This window comes from Indicator indicator, chromosome 30 (genome assembly GCF_027791375.1).
Source record: "Indicator indicator isolate 239-I01 chromosome 30, UM_Iind_1.1, whole genome shotgun sequence".
Lineage (NCBI taxonomy): Eukaryota > Metazoa > Chordata > Aves > Piciformes > Indicatoridae > Indicator > Indicator indicator.
In genome coordinates, this window is record NC_072039.1 from 2,191,289 (window position 1) to 2,203,910 (window position 12,622).

Consider the following 12,622-nt stretch of genomic DNA (forward strand, 5'->3'; position numbering starts at 1 on the left):
GATGAATCCTTCATTTCTGAAAGGCCAGGAAGTGTACACAATTTTTTTCCAGTTCCCCAGGCTGCTCAGGGAGGTTGTGGATGCCTCCTCCCTGGGGGTGTTCATGGCCTTGAGCAGCTGAGTCTAGTTGAGAGGTGTCCCTTGCCCATGGTGGGGAGGTTGGAGTAGATGAGCTCTGAGGTCCCTTCCAATGTAAGCTACTCTAGGATCTCACCCAGCATAAAATGTATTTCATAGCAGAAGTAATTGGGAACAAGAGGAAGTGGGGGAGGGAGCCTTATTTTTATGCCAAAGCTCTATCACCAAATAATAGTTTGAGAACTGCCTGTATTCACAACCCCAGTTTCAGTACAAACACTGTATGCATTATGAAGAAATACAGGACGGCAGGGCTGGATTTATCACTGGAATTTGCACACTGCTGTAAAGAATGTCCTCTATTAATGACAACAGCTGTTGGTTTAATAACCCTAGGAAAGATCATTAAATTCCTTCCCATTTCCCAGAACCAGATGGAAGAAATGCAGAAGTGTCAGAACATATGGGAGAACAGATTGGAACCCAGCAGCCTCCCGCAGCGGCTGGAATCCTAACGCCGCAGTCCCAGCGCTTACGCAGGGCTCCTCGTGGTGCCCAAGGTGTGAGCAGGGTGGAGACCACCCAAGTGCTCAACCAGGAGAGGGAAGGCTTCACCTGCTGCAGGCAGCATTTGCTCTGGCAGTTTATCATCACTGGTGGTGTGTTTGCAGGCATGGATTTCCTTTCCTCTCTATTTTCCTCTTAGCTTCTTTGTACCTAGAACCTTGAAACATAAAAAATCTCCACACACAGGGGAATCCTTTCATCAAAGAGCTGATAATGAGTTTGGGAATGTAGGTCATCTTCTGCTCTTCCTAGAGCAAGATTCATTTCAGAAAAGGGGAATTTCCCAGCAGCTTGAAATAGAAATCACAACAGGTGCTATATACAATTGTTCCTGTGAAGAGGGACACTCTGGAGTTCATACCTTGGCATCCCATTTATACACAAGCCTTATGCACCCAACAATGTGAAGTCACATCTGGGTCCCTGCCAGGCATCCCAGCTGCTTTATGATAAAAGCATGATCTGGAACCCCACAGGAAATGTTGGATCACATGGGATCCCTCCCCATCATCTCCAGCTGCACCTCTTCATGCCACACTGCTCACAGGGCTCCCAGTGCCCATGTCATAGAATCACAGAATGACTCAGGTTGAAGAGAGCTCAGAGATCATCTAATCCAACCTCACTGCCATGGGCAGGGACGCCTCTCAACTAGACTCAGCTGCTCAAAGCCTCATCCAATCTGGCCTTGAACAACCCAAGGGAGGAGGCAGCCACAGCCTCCCTGGGCAACCTGTGCCAGAGTCTCACCTCCCTCACACTGAAGAACTTCTTTCTCAGCTCCAGCCTAACCCTGCTCTCTCCTCATTCCCCCTTGTCCTGTCTCTAGACACCCTCATGAAAATTCCCTCTGCAGCCTTCCTGTAGGATCCCTTTAGGTATTGGAAAGCAGCTCTAAGCTCTAAGTCTTCTCTTCTCCAGGCTCCCCAGGCGATCCTCTGGATCCGTTTGGAAGACCCAAACAACACAGCAAATAGAACCCTTGGCAACATGGAAATTGACTTTGAAAGCCACATCAGAGGTGTTTTGAGCAGCTCTGATTGTCTCTGCAGTCACTGGGAGAATTCCTTTCCTCTTCTCAAAGGCATCATTTAAAAAAAAAAATCCAGGAGGGATATTTCTACTGGTCCCAATTCTCCAAAGGCCATGCAGCAGGAATCAGCTCTGTCCTTTATGCTTTCAGCTTTGTTTTTGGATTTGACTAGATGGAATTTAAGTACTTCAGTGAAAAACTAAACAATGAACCTTGGTATTTCTTGACCTGTATGCAAATTGTCTCCACTCTCTCTGCTCAAAAAGGCCAGGTGGTTTTATCTCCTCTGCAATTATCTGCTTTATGAAATGTCATAGCTAAGCTATAAGGAAAACTGAGCTTTTTAATGGTTTGGTTCTCTTTAAGAAAAAAAACTTATGTCTGACTGCATTTTCTGCATAAAGACTAGACAGAATTTAAAAATATTCTGAGCCAGATCAGCTCAGGCTTGAGACTGAAGCCCCACTGAAGTCAATTTGCATCAGTTGCATGGGTGGCCAAAAGCTTTCCAAATGTAATTCCTTGGGTTTTGCACTTCCCTACCTTCCAGGCTTTCTTTCTGCTTGCAAACGGTCACCTTAGGTGCCACAGCCACACCTGAGCAGCTGGCTCTGCACAGCCCCTTCCCAAACATCACAGCAGATCTGCCCATCACAGAATCATAGAAGGGTTTGGGTTGGAAAGGACCTCCAAAGGTCATCCAGTCCAACCACCCTGCAAGGAGCAGGGACGTCCTCCTTTAGATCAGGTTGCCCAGAGCCCGTTTGAGCCTGACCTTGAATATCTCCAAGGATATGGCCTCAAATCCCTTCCCGGGCAACCTGTTGCAGTGTTTCATCACCCTCACAGGGCAGAACTTGTTCCTAACATCCAATCTAAATCTCCTTTCTCTAATTCCAAACCACTGCCCCTCATTCTATCACTGCAGTCCCTCTGCAGCCTTCTTGCAATCCCCTTCAGGCACTCAAAGTCCACTGGTAGGTCTCCCTGGAGCCTTCTCTTCTCCAGGCTGAACAACCCCCTGATGTGGCAGCAGCACAAGCAACCAGTTGGTGATGTGGCAGGAGCACACTCTAGGACAGGGCTGTAAAACACTCCCAGACATGGCTCAGCCATAGCTCAGGAAGATGAAATTTTTGTGGTGAAACCTCAAAAACTGCAGGAGGTTAAGGACTTATTGCAACCCTTCAGAAGCAACCTGACTCAAACACTTGTGGTGTAGGCACCACTCAGCTGCACATTTGCTACCAGAGAGGTGCTCAGCACTTCAGCTCCCACCATCAGTAACATCCTGAAGGTGCCACTCAACAACATATTTACCTGATCAGTGAAATAATTTTAATGCAAACAGGTGAAATTGAGATCTGGCTAAGTTTGATTAAAAACAATTTCCCCCCACAGTGGTCTATGTCTGGACAATAACTCTAAAGGCTCAGAGGGAAGGGAAGTACCAATTCCAATTACTTCTCAGAGGCACATCTGTGCACTGGAGTGCAACTCACACTTGTAAAAGAGCCACTTTTGCTGTTAAAGATAAGCCTGAACTCAAGAGATCTGTAGAAACAACATTTAGTAGTTCTGTTTTCCTTACTGCATGGCATGGTGAAACCTTCTATCTCTCAATATGCTCTTCTTTTATATTGCTTTCCACTTACACATCCCTAAGCTCTAAACATCCTCAGTATCTCTGTGAGGCAGCTGGGGAAGCTGGAGAATGAGCAGGAAAATCCTCTGCCCAGAGTAACCCATCAGATAGACATGGAGAGCACATCAGAAATCCAAACCATAAACAGATGAAGAAAGGGATTTCTTATGTCCTCAGCTTTTCTGTACAAATGTGTGGAAGCTATGAAGAATAAAAGGAGCCTTGGGACTGGACAAGCCACACCAATCACTGAGGTATCTCCATCTCCATTGCCACCCACAGGAGGACAACACATTGGCAGTCAGGGCGTGTGCACCCTTCAATGCAGCTGATCAGAATGACCCCAGGCAGAACGAGACCATCCTCACATTTGGACAGCAGGGAGGTGAGGGCCTGGGCAGCAACAGATGACATTAAACAGGACTGATCAGATCCCTCCTGTTGAAAACATGTCACAGACCCAGCCCTGAGCATGTTGTCCTTGCCCTAGAAACAAGTTCAGCATCATGAGGGTGCTGGAGCACCACAACAGGTTGCCCAGAGAGGTAGCTGAGGCCCCATCCCCAGAGATACTCAAGATCAGGCTCAACAAGGCTCTGAGCAACCTGATCTAAGTGAAGGATGTCCCTGCTGACGGCAGAGGGGTTGGACTGGATGACCTTTGGAGGTCCCTTCTAACCCAAATCTTTCTATGATTCTGTGATTTCCCATCCCTAAGAGGGGTAATGCCAGCCTGCAGGGGAACAGATGCATAGCAGCAGTGTTTTCATTTCAAGGGGTGAGAAAAGTATCAAAATGCACAAAACAGAGTTTCTGTTTGGGGAAGGCAGCACCATCCATAAGACAGAGGGAGAATTCACAAAGGCATTTTCCTCCCACTGTGCTCCCCAGTAGGTCTAATATCAGCACGCCTCAGCCCTCCCAAATGATTCATTTAACCTTCACAGTTTAATCATAACAATAATATTTGTCCTTTTCTCCCAGCACCTGATGACTGCTGTATTCATTACACCAGAGCCATACATCCTCTGAAAGGAAGCACTCAGATGCTAGTAACCACAAGGCATATATTTTCTCCCCGGGTGCTAGCCAAGTGTTTGGAAATAACCTTTGTAATATCCAGTAACCACCAGGCTGTAATAGCTTTTGTTCAGCCGCCAAGGAAGGTTATAAAGTTTTGCAGCCATTTGTTCTGAGCAGATTCCCCCCCTGCTCACTTTTAAAGGACATTTCCAAAGTCCTTTTTTGCTGATTCTTCTCTGCCTGGCAGTCCCCTGAGCACCACTAGCTGCTCAGGACTCAGCTGTGTACTCCTCTGGCACACTCTGGTAGAGGTGGACAAGGTGCTTGTGAGGTGGGCCAGACTCCACTGTCCCCCTAGCCCAGAGGCACATCCCTAGGGTCCTTGTCAGCAAGAAACTGAAAGTCTCCCTCGGGCTGCAGCTCTGCTAGGTTAGGTTCACCACCTACCCATCTTCCCACTGGACTTGATAACCACATTGCCACACCCAGGCTGCTTCAATTCAGATGCAGCCTGCTGCCATGAACCTGTCATCAACCAAATCCCACACCAGCAGTCCTGAAGCAGCTCCCTGGTTCCCCTGTCCTGCTCAAGCCCTCCTTCCAGCACATCAGCTGCTCTGAAATCCGTTTGGCAAGTCTCTGCCTACTGGAAGCCTTAAAAATACTGTAAGGTCTGACTGCAAGAAAAGTGACTTATCACAGACCAGAGCAAGAGCTGAAACCAGACCCTGTACACATCCAGCACCTCCACAGGAGGTCCACAGGCTCCAATGAGGAGCTCAGGTGTTTAGTGCCACGATGGATCAATGCCCCAAAGCAGCTGCTCAGTCACTCCCACCCACAGGGACGTGGAGGCTCCATTTTTCACACTCACAAAACAGCACAAACAGTCTGTGAGGACACTCAGAGCTGGCAGCACAGAACTAGGTAAATTCCCTTTCTCTGTGTGGCTTTGAGGCACAGCACAGAGTGGAGTCCCCATACACAGCAGAAAATACCACACAGAGGCACCTTATTCAGGGCATCATTCTGACCAGGAATGTGACTACCCCACACCATTACAAGCATCTCCTCTTCACCTGACATCAGCATGCATCCCAGCACCTTCCCAGTCACAACCATCCAGCTGCTGCACTGCCAGCAGCCAGCCTGTGTTGTACCAGCAACCAGAGGAGGTCCCCACACCCTTTGTCCCTGGAATGCCACTGGTGCTGGTTGCACCATAAAGATGCAGCACACCTCGTGTCACTTCTGCCATTTACAAACTACCTGTTCCAAAACTTCACCTTCCCAGGAAAGCCAGGGCAGGGGTTTTATTACAGAGCACACTTTCTATTGCAAATTATGCCCTTATTAAAATTCATCAAGGATGAATTTAAAGGAGCAAGGCTCTGCTTCTTCATTCATCTAAGTCACAGATTACAGCCTATTTGTCAGCTCCTTCCTTTCTTAGCTCCCAGCAGGCCATAATTGCACAGACATCCATGAAGAAGGATTTAAAGGCTTGTGATAGGATAGCAAGTAGTGGACACTAACTCCTCCTGGTATGTTACAAAATAAGATCCCATTTTCAGTTCAGGTAGATGAATTGTACCTGTTGCTGAGTGTAGCAGGGACATGTCCCCAGACCAGCATGGGTCATGCATGGGTCATGGGACAAGTGGTGCCCATTCTGTAATGTCAGCCCCCCAGCAATACAAATATTGAGCCAAATATCTGCCCCGTGTAAGCCAACAGCACAGTATTGCTTTTCTCAGAACATGTATTTGGTCATGATCCAAACTATCACTATTCACTCTCACCTCCCCTGCAGACAGCTCTGTTTGTGCCTTGCACACTGAGCTGGCTGCACACCTTAGGAAGCTGTAATCATCATCTGCTCATGACCACCCAGAGAAAGCAATCCTTGACACTGTAGGGTAGTCCTGTGCTAGGTCTCTATCCTGAGACCCCAAACCTCACAGCAAGATGCAGCAGACGTGCACGTGACAGGACGAGGGTTTAAGTTGTGCCAAGAGAGGTTTAGATTGGGCATTAGGAAAAACTTCTTTACTGAGTGGTGAGGCATTGGAACAGGCTGCCCATAAGGTCGCCCCAGTCTTTTCTCCAGGTTGAACACCCCCAGCTCCCTCAGCCTGTCCTCATACCAGAGGTGCTCCAGCCCTTGGGCCATCTTTGTGACCTCTTCTGGACTCACTCCAACAGCTCTGTGTCCTTCTTATGCTGGGGACACCAGAACCGGAGGCAGGATTGGAGGTGAGGTCTCAGCAGAGCAGAGCCAAGGGGTAGAATCCCCTCTCTTGCTGCCCACACTTCTCTGGGTGCAGCTCAGCACACAGCTGCCTTCTGGGCTGCATGAGGGAACTGCTGGCTCCTGGGGAACTTCTCAGCAATCAACACCCCCAAGTCTCTTTCTTCAGAGCTACTCTCAACTCACTCTGCACCCAGTCTGGATTTGTGCCTGGGATTGGCCCAACCCAGATGCAGGACCTTTCAAAATAGTTCTTGTTCTTCAGCAAACCCCAATGACAACATTAAGCCATAAATCTAGGTCTGGTCTTCCTGTTTATTTATGGTAGTTTTCATAAACAAATGGGTCCTGTCTTCTCCAAACTGCTAGCACAAAATGAGCAAGTTTATCAAAGTCACCTCAAACTATGTATTAAGTAATCATGTTGTTGTGAATCCAACTCGGATATGTAACTGTTGCAAAGAGGATTTCACCAATTACCCAGCTGAGCAGAATGGCATTTCAGCTCAGCATTCCCAGCCACAAGGATCTGTGCAAGTTTGTGTTAAGGGCTGGAGCACCTCTGCTATGAGGACACACTGAGGGAGCTGGGGTTGTTCAGCCTGGAGAAGAGAAGACTCCAGTCAGACCTTAGAGCTGCCTCCCAGTGCCTGAAGGGATCCTACAGGAAGGCTGCAGAGGGACTTTTCACGAGGGTGTCTAGGAATAGGACTAGAGGGAATTGTTGGAAGCTGAGGGAGAGTAGGGGAGGCTCTTTGTTCTGCTGTCCTTCTAGAACAGTGAGGCCCTCACACATGGGGCCAGCCAGGACACCAAACACACAGCACTGAAAAATGTGAAACTGATGCACAAAATCCTTATATGAAGGTCCTCATTCTGAAATGGTCTCCACAACAGCTGAAAGCAAATTTATCTTTGAATGACAACATCTTCAAGAAAGCCAACATGATCTAAAATATGCAGTGACGTCACTTTTTGAGCTGGCTATGCCTCAACTTTCCTGAGAGCTAAGGCAGAGATCAGCCATGGCGCAGGGAGCAGGGCTGCAGTCTGAGCCACTCTAACCTTCACTGCAGAGCTGTGCTACAGAAGACAGAGACAAGCAGTCAGAGAGAGCCTCACCATGGAAGACAAGACTTGGCTGAGCTGCTCCTCATAGGCAAAAACATCTCTGCCTCCTACACTCTTTTGTTCAGCTATCCTAACTATCGTTTAAATAAAGGCTTATTTCTGTAGAATTTTAGAGTGAAGCTGGTCCCAAATATGGCCCTTGAGCTGTCTGCCCATGCTGAGGGCCGTGGCACTTGGCCCTCATGGTAGTTGTCCCACAGAGATGGAGCAAATCCCCATGTGCCTCTGTGAGTCATGGCTTCATCTCTAGCCCCTGCATCCTACTAGGCCAGCTGAGAGAGAGAAAACAACCACAACCAACCCTCCACACAGACACAGCCCTCTCCCAGCAGAATCAGCTAATAAAGAACAGAAAAGTACACTGAGGTTTTACTGGGTTATGCTTCAATTTTTATTACAAAGTTTATCAATTATTGAATAATATTTATTTGAATTATTCAGCAACCTTCTTTTATTTAAGCAGGCATTTGGTAGCAGGGAAACTGGAACAAACCATTTCAATCCACAGCTCTATAATCTGGATAGATAGGCTTAGCAGAAATAAAAGTCCCATTTCACAGTTAAAATTCATTTGCAGGACTCATTTCAGCTTTCTGCATTTGTTGGCACTCCTCAGGAATGGCACAGGATAGAATAAACCCCCACCCTCTGGTGCTGGGTGGCATGGGGAGCATGACCCTGCCACCAGCAGGCTGCAGCCCCTGCAGAGGCTCAGACAATGAGCACCTGGCACCCACCAGTGCTACAGGATGGGCAACAGCTTCTGCCTGCCTTGGGCATGGTCTGGACTGCCCCCTGCCATTTGCAAAGCAGAGGCTTAAGGAGGAGCTGACTGTTCCTCTAAGCCAGTCTGAGCCTGCAAACCACCACTGCATTGGGAGAGGTGCAGTGGCTGCAAGGGGAACCAGCACCAGCAGCTGTGCTTCTGGGCTGGAAGGGCAAAGATGGAAGGCTCCATCTTTGATCCTACAGATGCTGGATCCTCTGCAGTAAGCACAGGACTCATCCCATACACATGTGAGGCTGACTCACCCAAACCTGAACACTGAGCAAAAAAGCCTTTATAGGGCCAGCACCAAAGGCATTCTGCCTTCCCAGTCAATACCTAAACTTCAGCAAATGAGATTTGTTAGGAAACATGCTCACAGCACTCCCCTTTGAAAGGCTCCTGCACGTCTCTCCTTTGCCCAAAGCCCTGCAGCAGGCATGGGGTTTCACAGGCTCCTGGGCTGTACTGGTTATTGGTGAGGTTCTGAGTGGCATTCGCAGGCTGACACTGCAAGGTGTGTGCAGTGTTAAGTCTCACCCTACTCACAAAGCAATCAAACCAGTTTGATTGCCCCAGTACCATTTATGCACAGCAATAATCCAGACTGTTAAAGCTGAGTCATTAATCATTTGAGTTAAATCAATAAATAATTGCATGTGCCATACCACTGCGCTCATAAACAGAACCTTCCAGACACAGACATACTGAAAATAAACAATATCCACACATGCAAAGAAGAGGGAAAACAGCTGTTCCTCACCCAAAAAAAAAAAAAAATCTACACTTTTCCCTGAGATTTGGAAAATTCCTGAGCTCTAACTGGATAATTTATTCCTAAACCCACTATAGGCTATTGAAAATTTGATTGCCTCAGTAGCAGCTTCGTAATTACCTCCTCTGGTATTATTTCTGCACCTTAACTTTAAACACTGACAGGAGATTCACAAGGGCACACAAACATCAGCCAGGTGATAGCCATACACCGATGGTCAAGACCTGTTTAGGAGTTCCACCTAACCACTTTCCTGCAATAATCCAAAAGGCGTGAACAGAGGAGGAACAAAACGTAGCCAGCCAGTGAGGATCACCACTGAACTCCATTGTAACACCGGGGACGCCTCAGAAAAATGCCTGGTTAATTAGCTCCTAATTAAGAGTCAATGCCTGGTTAATTAGCTTCTCATTAAGAGTCCCCTCCGCTCCCTCACCTCTCAGTTCCACTCCTGCTGTTCAGAGCAGGGCACACAACGACCCTTGCTAGGTTGTGTGGTGAGCCACACAAGCAGCAGCCAAGGCCACAAGCCAGTTCTCTTCTCTGCTCCTGCAACAATATCCCCAGACCGTTGGTGCCACTGCCCAAAGCCATGCTGGGGGCAGCATCCAGGACTGGCCCTTGCTGAGTAACAGCAGCAAGGAGCTTTGCCATCTCTGCCCACCTCCCCAGGTGACAGCAGCGCCAGCAAGGCAATGGCCACAGGATCAGCAGTGCCAAGCACACTCAGGTGAGGAGGTGGTGATGAGAAAGTGCAGTGGAGGTGGTGGGGATGGGCAGCTGGAAGGGCCTGCCAAAGCTGCACACATCCCTTGCTGGTCTCATTTTCCAGCAGAGGTAAGGTGCAGCTAAATGTGACACTCCCCCACGGCTTCCTTGCTCCTGGGATGGGCTGGGAGCCAAGGGTCAGGTTCTGCTGTGTACTTCCATGGATCCCAACGCACCATATGGAGACAAATGGGAAAACTGAGCACCTTCAGAGACCTCAGGAGAGCATCAGATGATAGCATGAGTTACACCCATGCAGGATCTGCCCTTGGAGAAGAGCAAGCTGTGAGCAAGCAATAGGTTTGCATTGCTTCATTTGCATCCACTGTTGAAGGCCAAACATTTTGTAGGTTTGAGATTTGCTTTAAACTACAAAGACTGGAAGCAGCATAAGGAAAAGGAAATATGAAAGCTTCAGAGAACTCTGGGAGCTGGAGCTTTAGGAAGAAGCATCAAGTATTGCAAGCTTTTAAATAAATGGCAGCATTGCTGCTTTGCTTCGCCTTCCTGTTCTCAGAACTGAGGCATAAATGTATCCTTCACCAGGGTGCTTACCCTGAGACAGGGAGTCACAACTAGGCACCAGCCTCCCAGCTCTTGAAAATCTCCTCTGCATTCCGCCTCTTTCAGCCTCTTTGGAGGCAGAAGTCTCCCTTTCCAAGGGAATTTGCCTCTGTTTTCAGCATATGTTAACAGGACTGAAATTCTTGCAGAGGATTAAAGGGGAAAAAACGGAGAGAGAGAAAAGAAATAATGTTCCTCTAATAAAACCTCCATAAGATAATACAATTTTTATAGTGCATGAAAATAACAATAAAGATTCAAGCTCCCATAGAAATCAATGAATCTCCTATTTCAAAAGCTCCTGTGCAAACAATATTTCCTTGAACTAATACAATAGATGGAACTGAAAAGTTGAACTTTATAATTGCATCAATAGAGCACTCAGATTCCTCCAAACAGCTACTCTGAAGATGAGATTTTAAAGCATGCTTCATAAATATAGGAACAGAGAACAAAATAGCTTCTTTTTTTGATAATTAAACAGTTAGCAGCTCAATTGCATTGTAATTGATTAGAAAATTGCTTTTTTAATGAGATTTAGTCACCAGGAAATGGCTTTTTTTCTTCAATATGCCCAATGTGCATTGGGTCATTTGAACAGCAAATTGCCTCAGTGGCCTTCTCTTGAGGCACTCTAGGTTCAGCTTTCCCTAAGAGAAGAAACCACCCAGCAGGTGAGTCCAGCCCTTCAGGCTGGAGGAGCAGCACCCAGAGCTTCCCCACACCTGCCCATTCTGCTCAGCCCTGACTGTGGCCTGCTGCATCCCAGGGCCACTGCCTCAGGGGTACCAGCTGGGCAGCCTCCTGCCACTGCTGCTGGAGCCAGAATGAGGAATCCTCTCCCAGCTGAAACCAACAGCAGGAAGACCCTCAGCTTCAGGAGCTACCCTCTGTTCTGATACCATCAGACAGCAGGTCTAGGGAGGTTCTCCTCCCTCTCTGCTCTGCCCTAGTGAGATCACACCCGCAGTGTTGTGTCCAGTTTTGGGCTCCCCGGTTCAAGAGAGACTGGGATCTGCTGGAGAGAGTCCAGAGGAGAGCTATGAGGATGATGAAGGGACTTGAACATCCCTCCTATGAAGAAACTGAGACGTGGGGATGTTTAGTCTGGAAAAGAGAAGGCTAAGAGGGGATTCTATCCATGTTAGGTGTCAGGATGAAGGCGCCAGGCTGGTTTTGGAGGTGCCCAGTGATAGGACAAGGAACAACAGGTACAAGCTGGAACCCAGGAGGCCCCACCTCAACACAACGAGGCACTTCTGTGTGGTGAGGGTTACAGAGAATGGAGCAGGCTGCCCTGAGAGATTGTGGAGTCTCCTTCTCTGCAGATTTTTCAAGCCCACCTGGATGTGCTCCTGCTTTGGCATGGGGGGTTGGACTCCATGATCTCTGGAGGTCCCCTCCAAGTCCTACCATTCTGTGGTCTAACCCTCTTCCAAGTGGCAGTGCTGAGGGCCCCAGGATGAGCTTGGGGGCAGTGTGACACTGTGGGGTGAGCACCAGCATGTGCACAAGTAGCTGCCCCACTCTGGATGCCTACTGCTAAGCCCCATAGGGCTTGGGACATGCTCGGGTGCCCACTTTCTCTCTTCTTTATTCTCAACTTCAAAGCTCAGCAGGGGATGTTCAAAATCAGCAATTATCATTAATTTAGTCATGTTGTAGCTCACAGAAGTTACTTTGTAGAAGCCTTTGCCTATGCACAAAATAAAGACAACCCCCTCCTAAAAAACCTGCACAATCTATAGAAGAGACAAAGCGTGGGAGAAAGCAAGGAATCAGCTCATTAGATGTGATTTTAGCCCTAAGATAAGGTTAGCAAAAAAACAACAAAAAAAGGAGAGTAGCCTTTCTTCAAAACCAGAAGGGTATTAAAACAATTGTTTTCAAAGCTATACTCAGGAAAGAGTGCCAAAGAAATATTGTCCAGCTGTGTGAAGAGTATGTATTGAAAATAAATCATCATTTGACAACACTTGAGTTAAAGGAATTTTCCAAGTGCTTCAGGAACAAAAGATTTC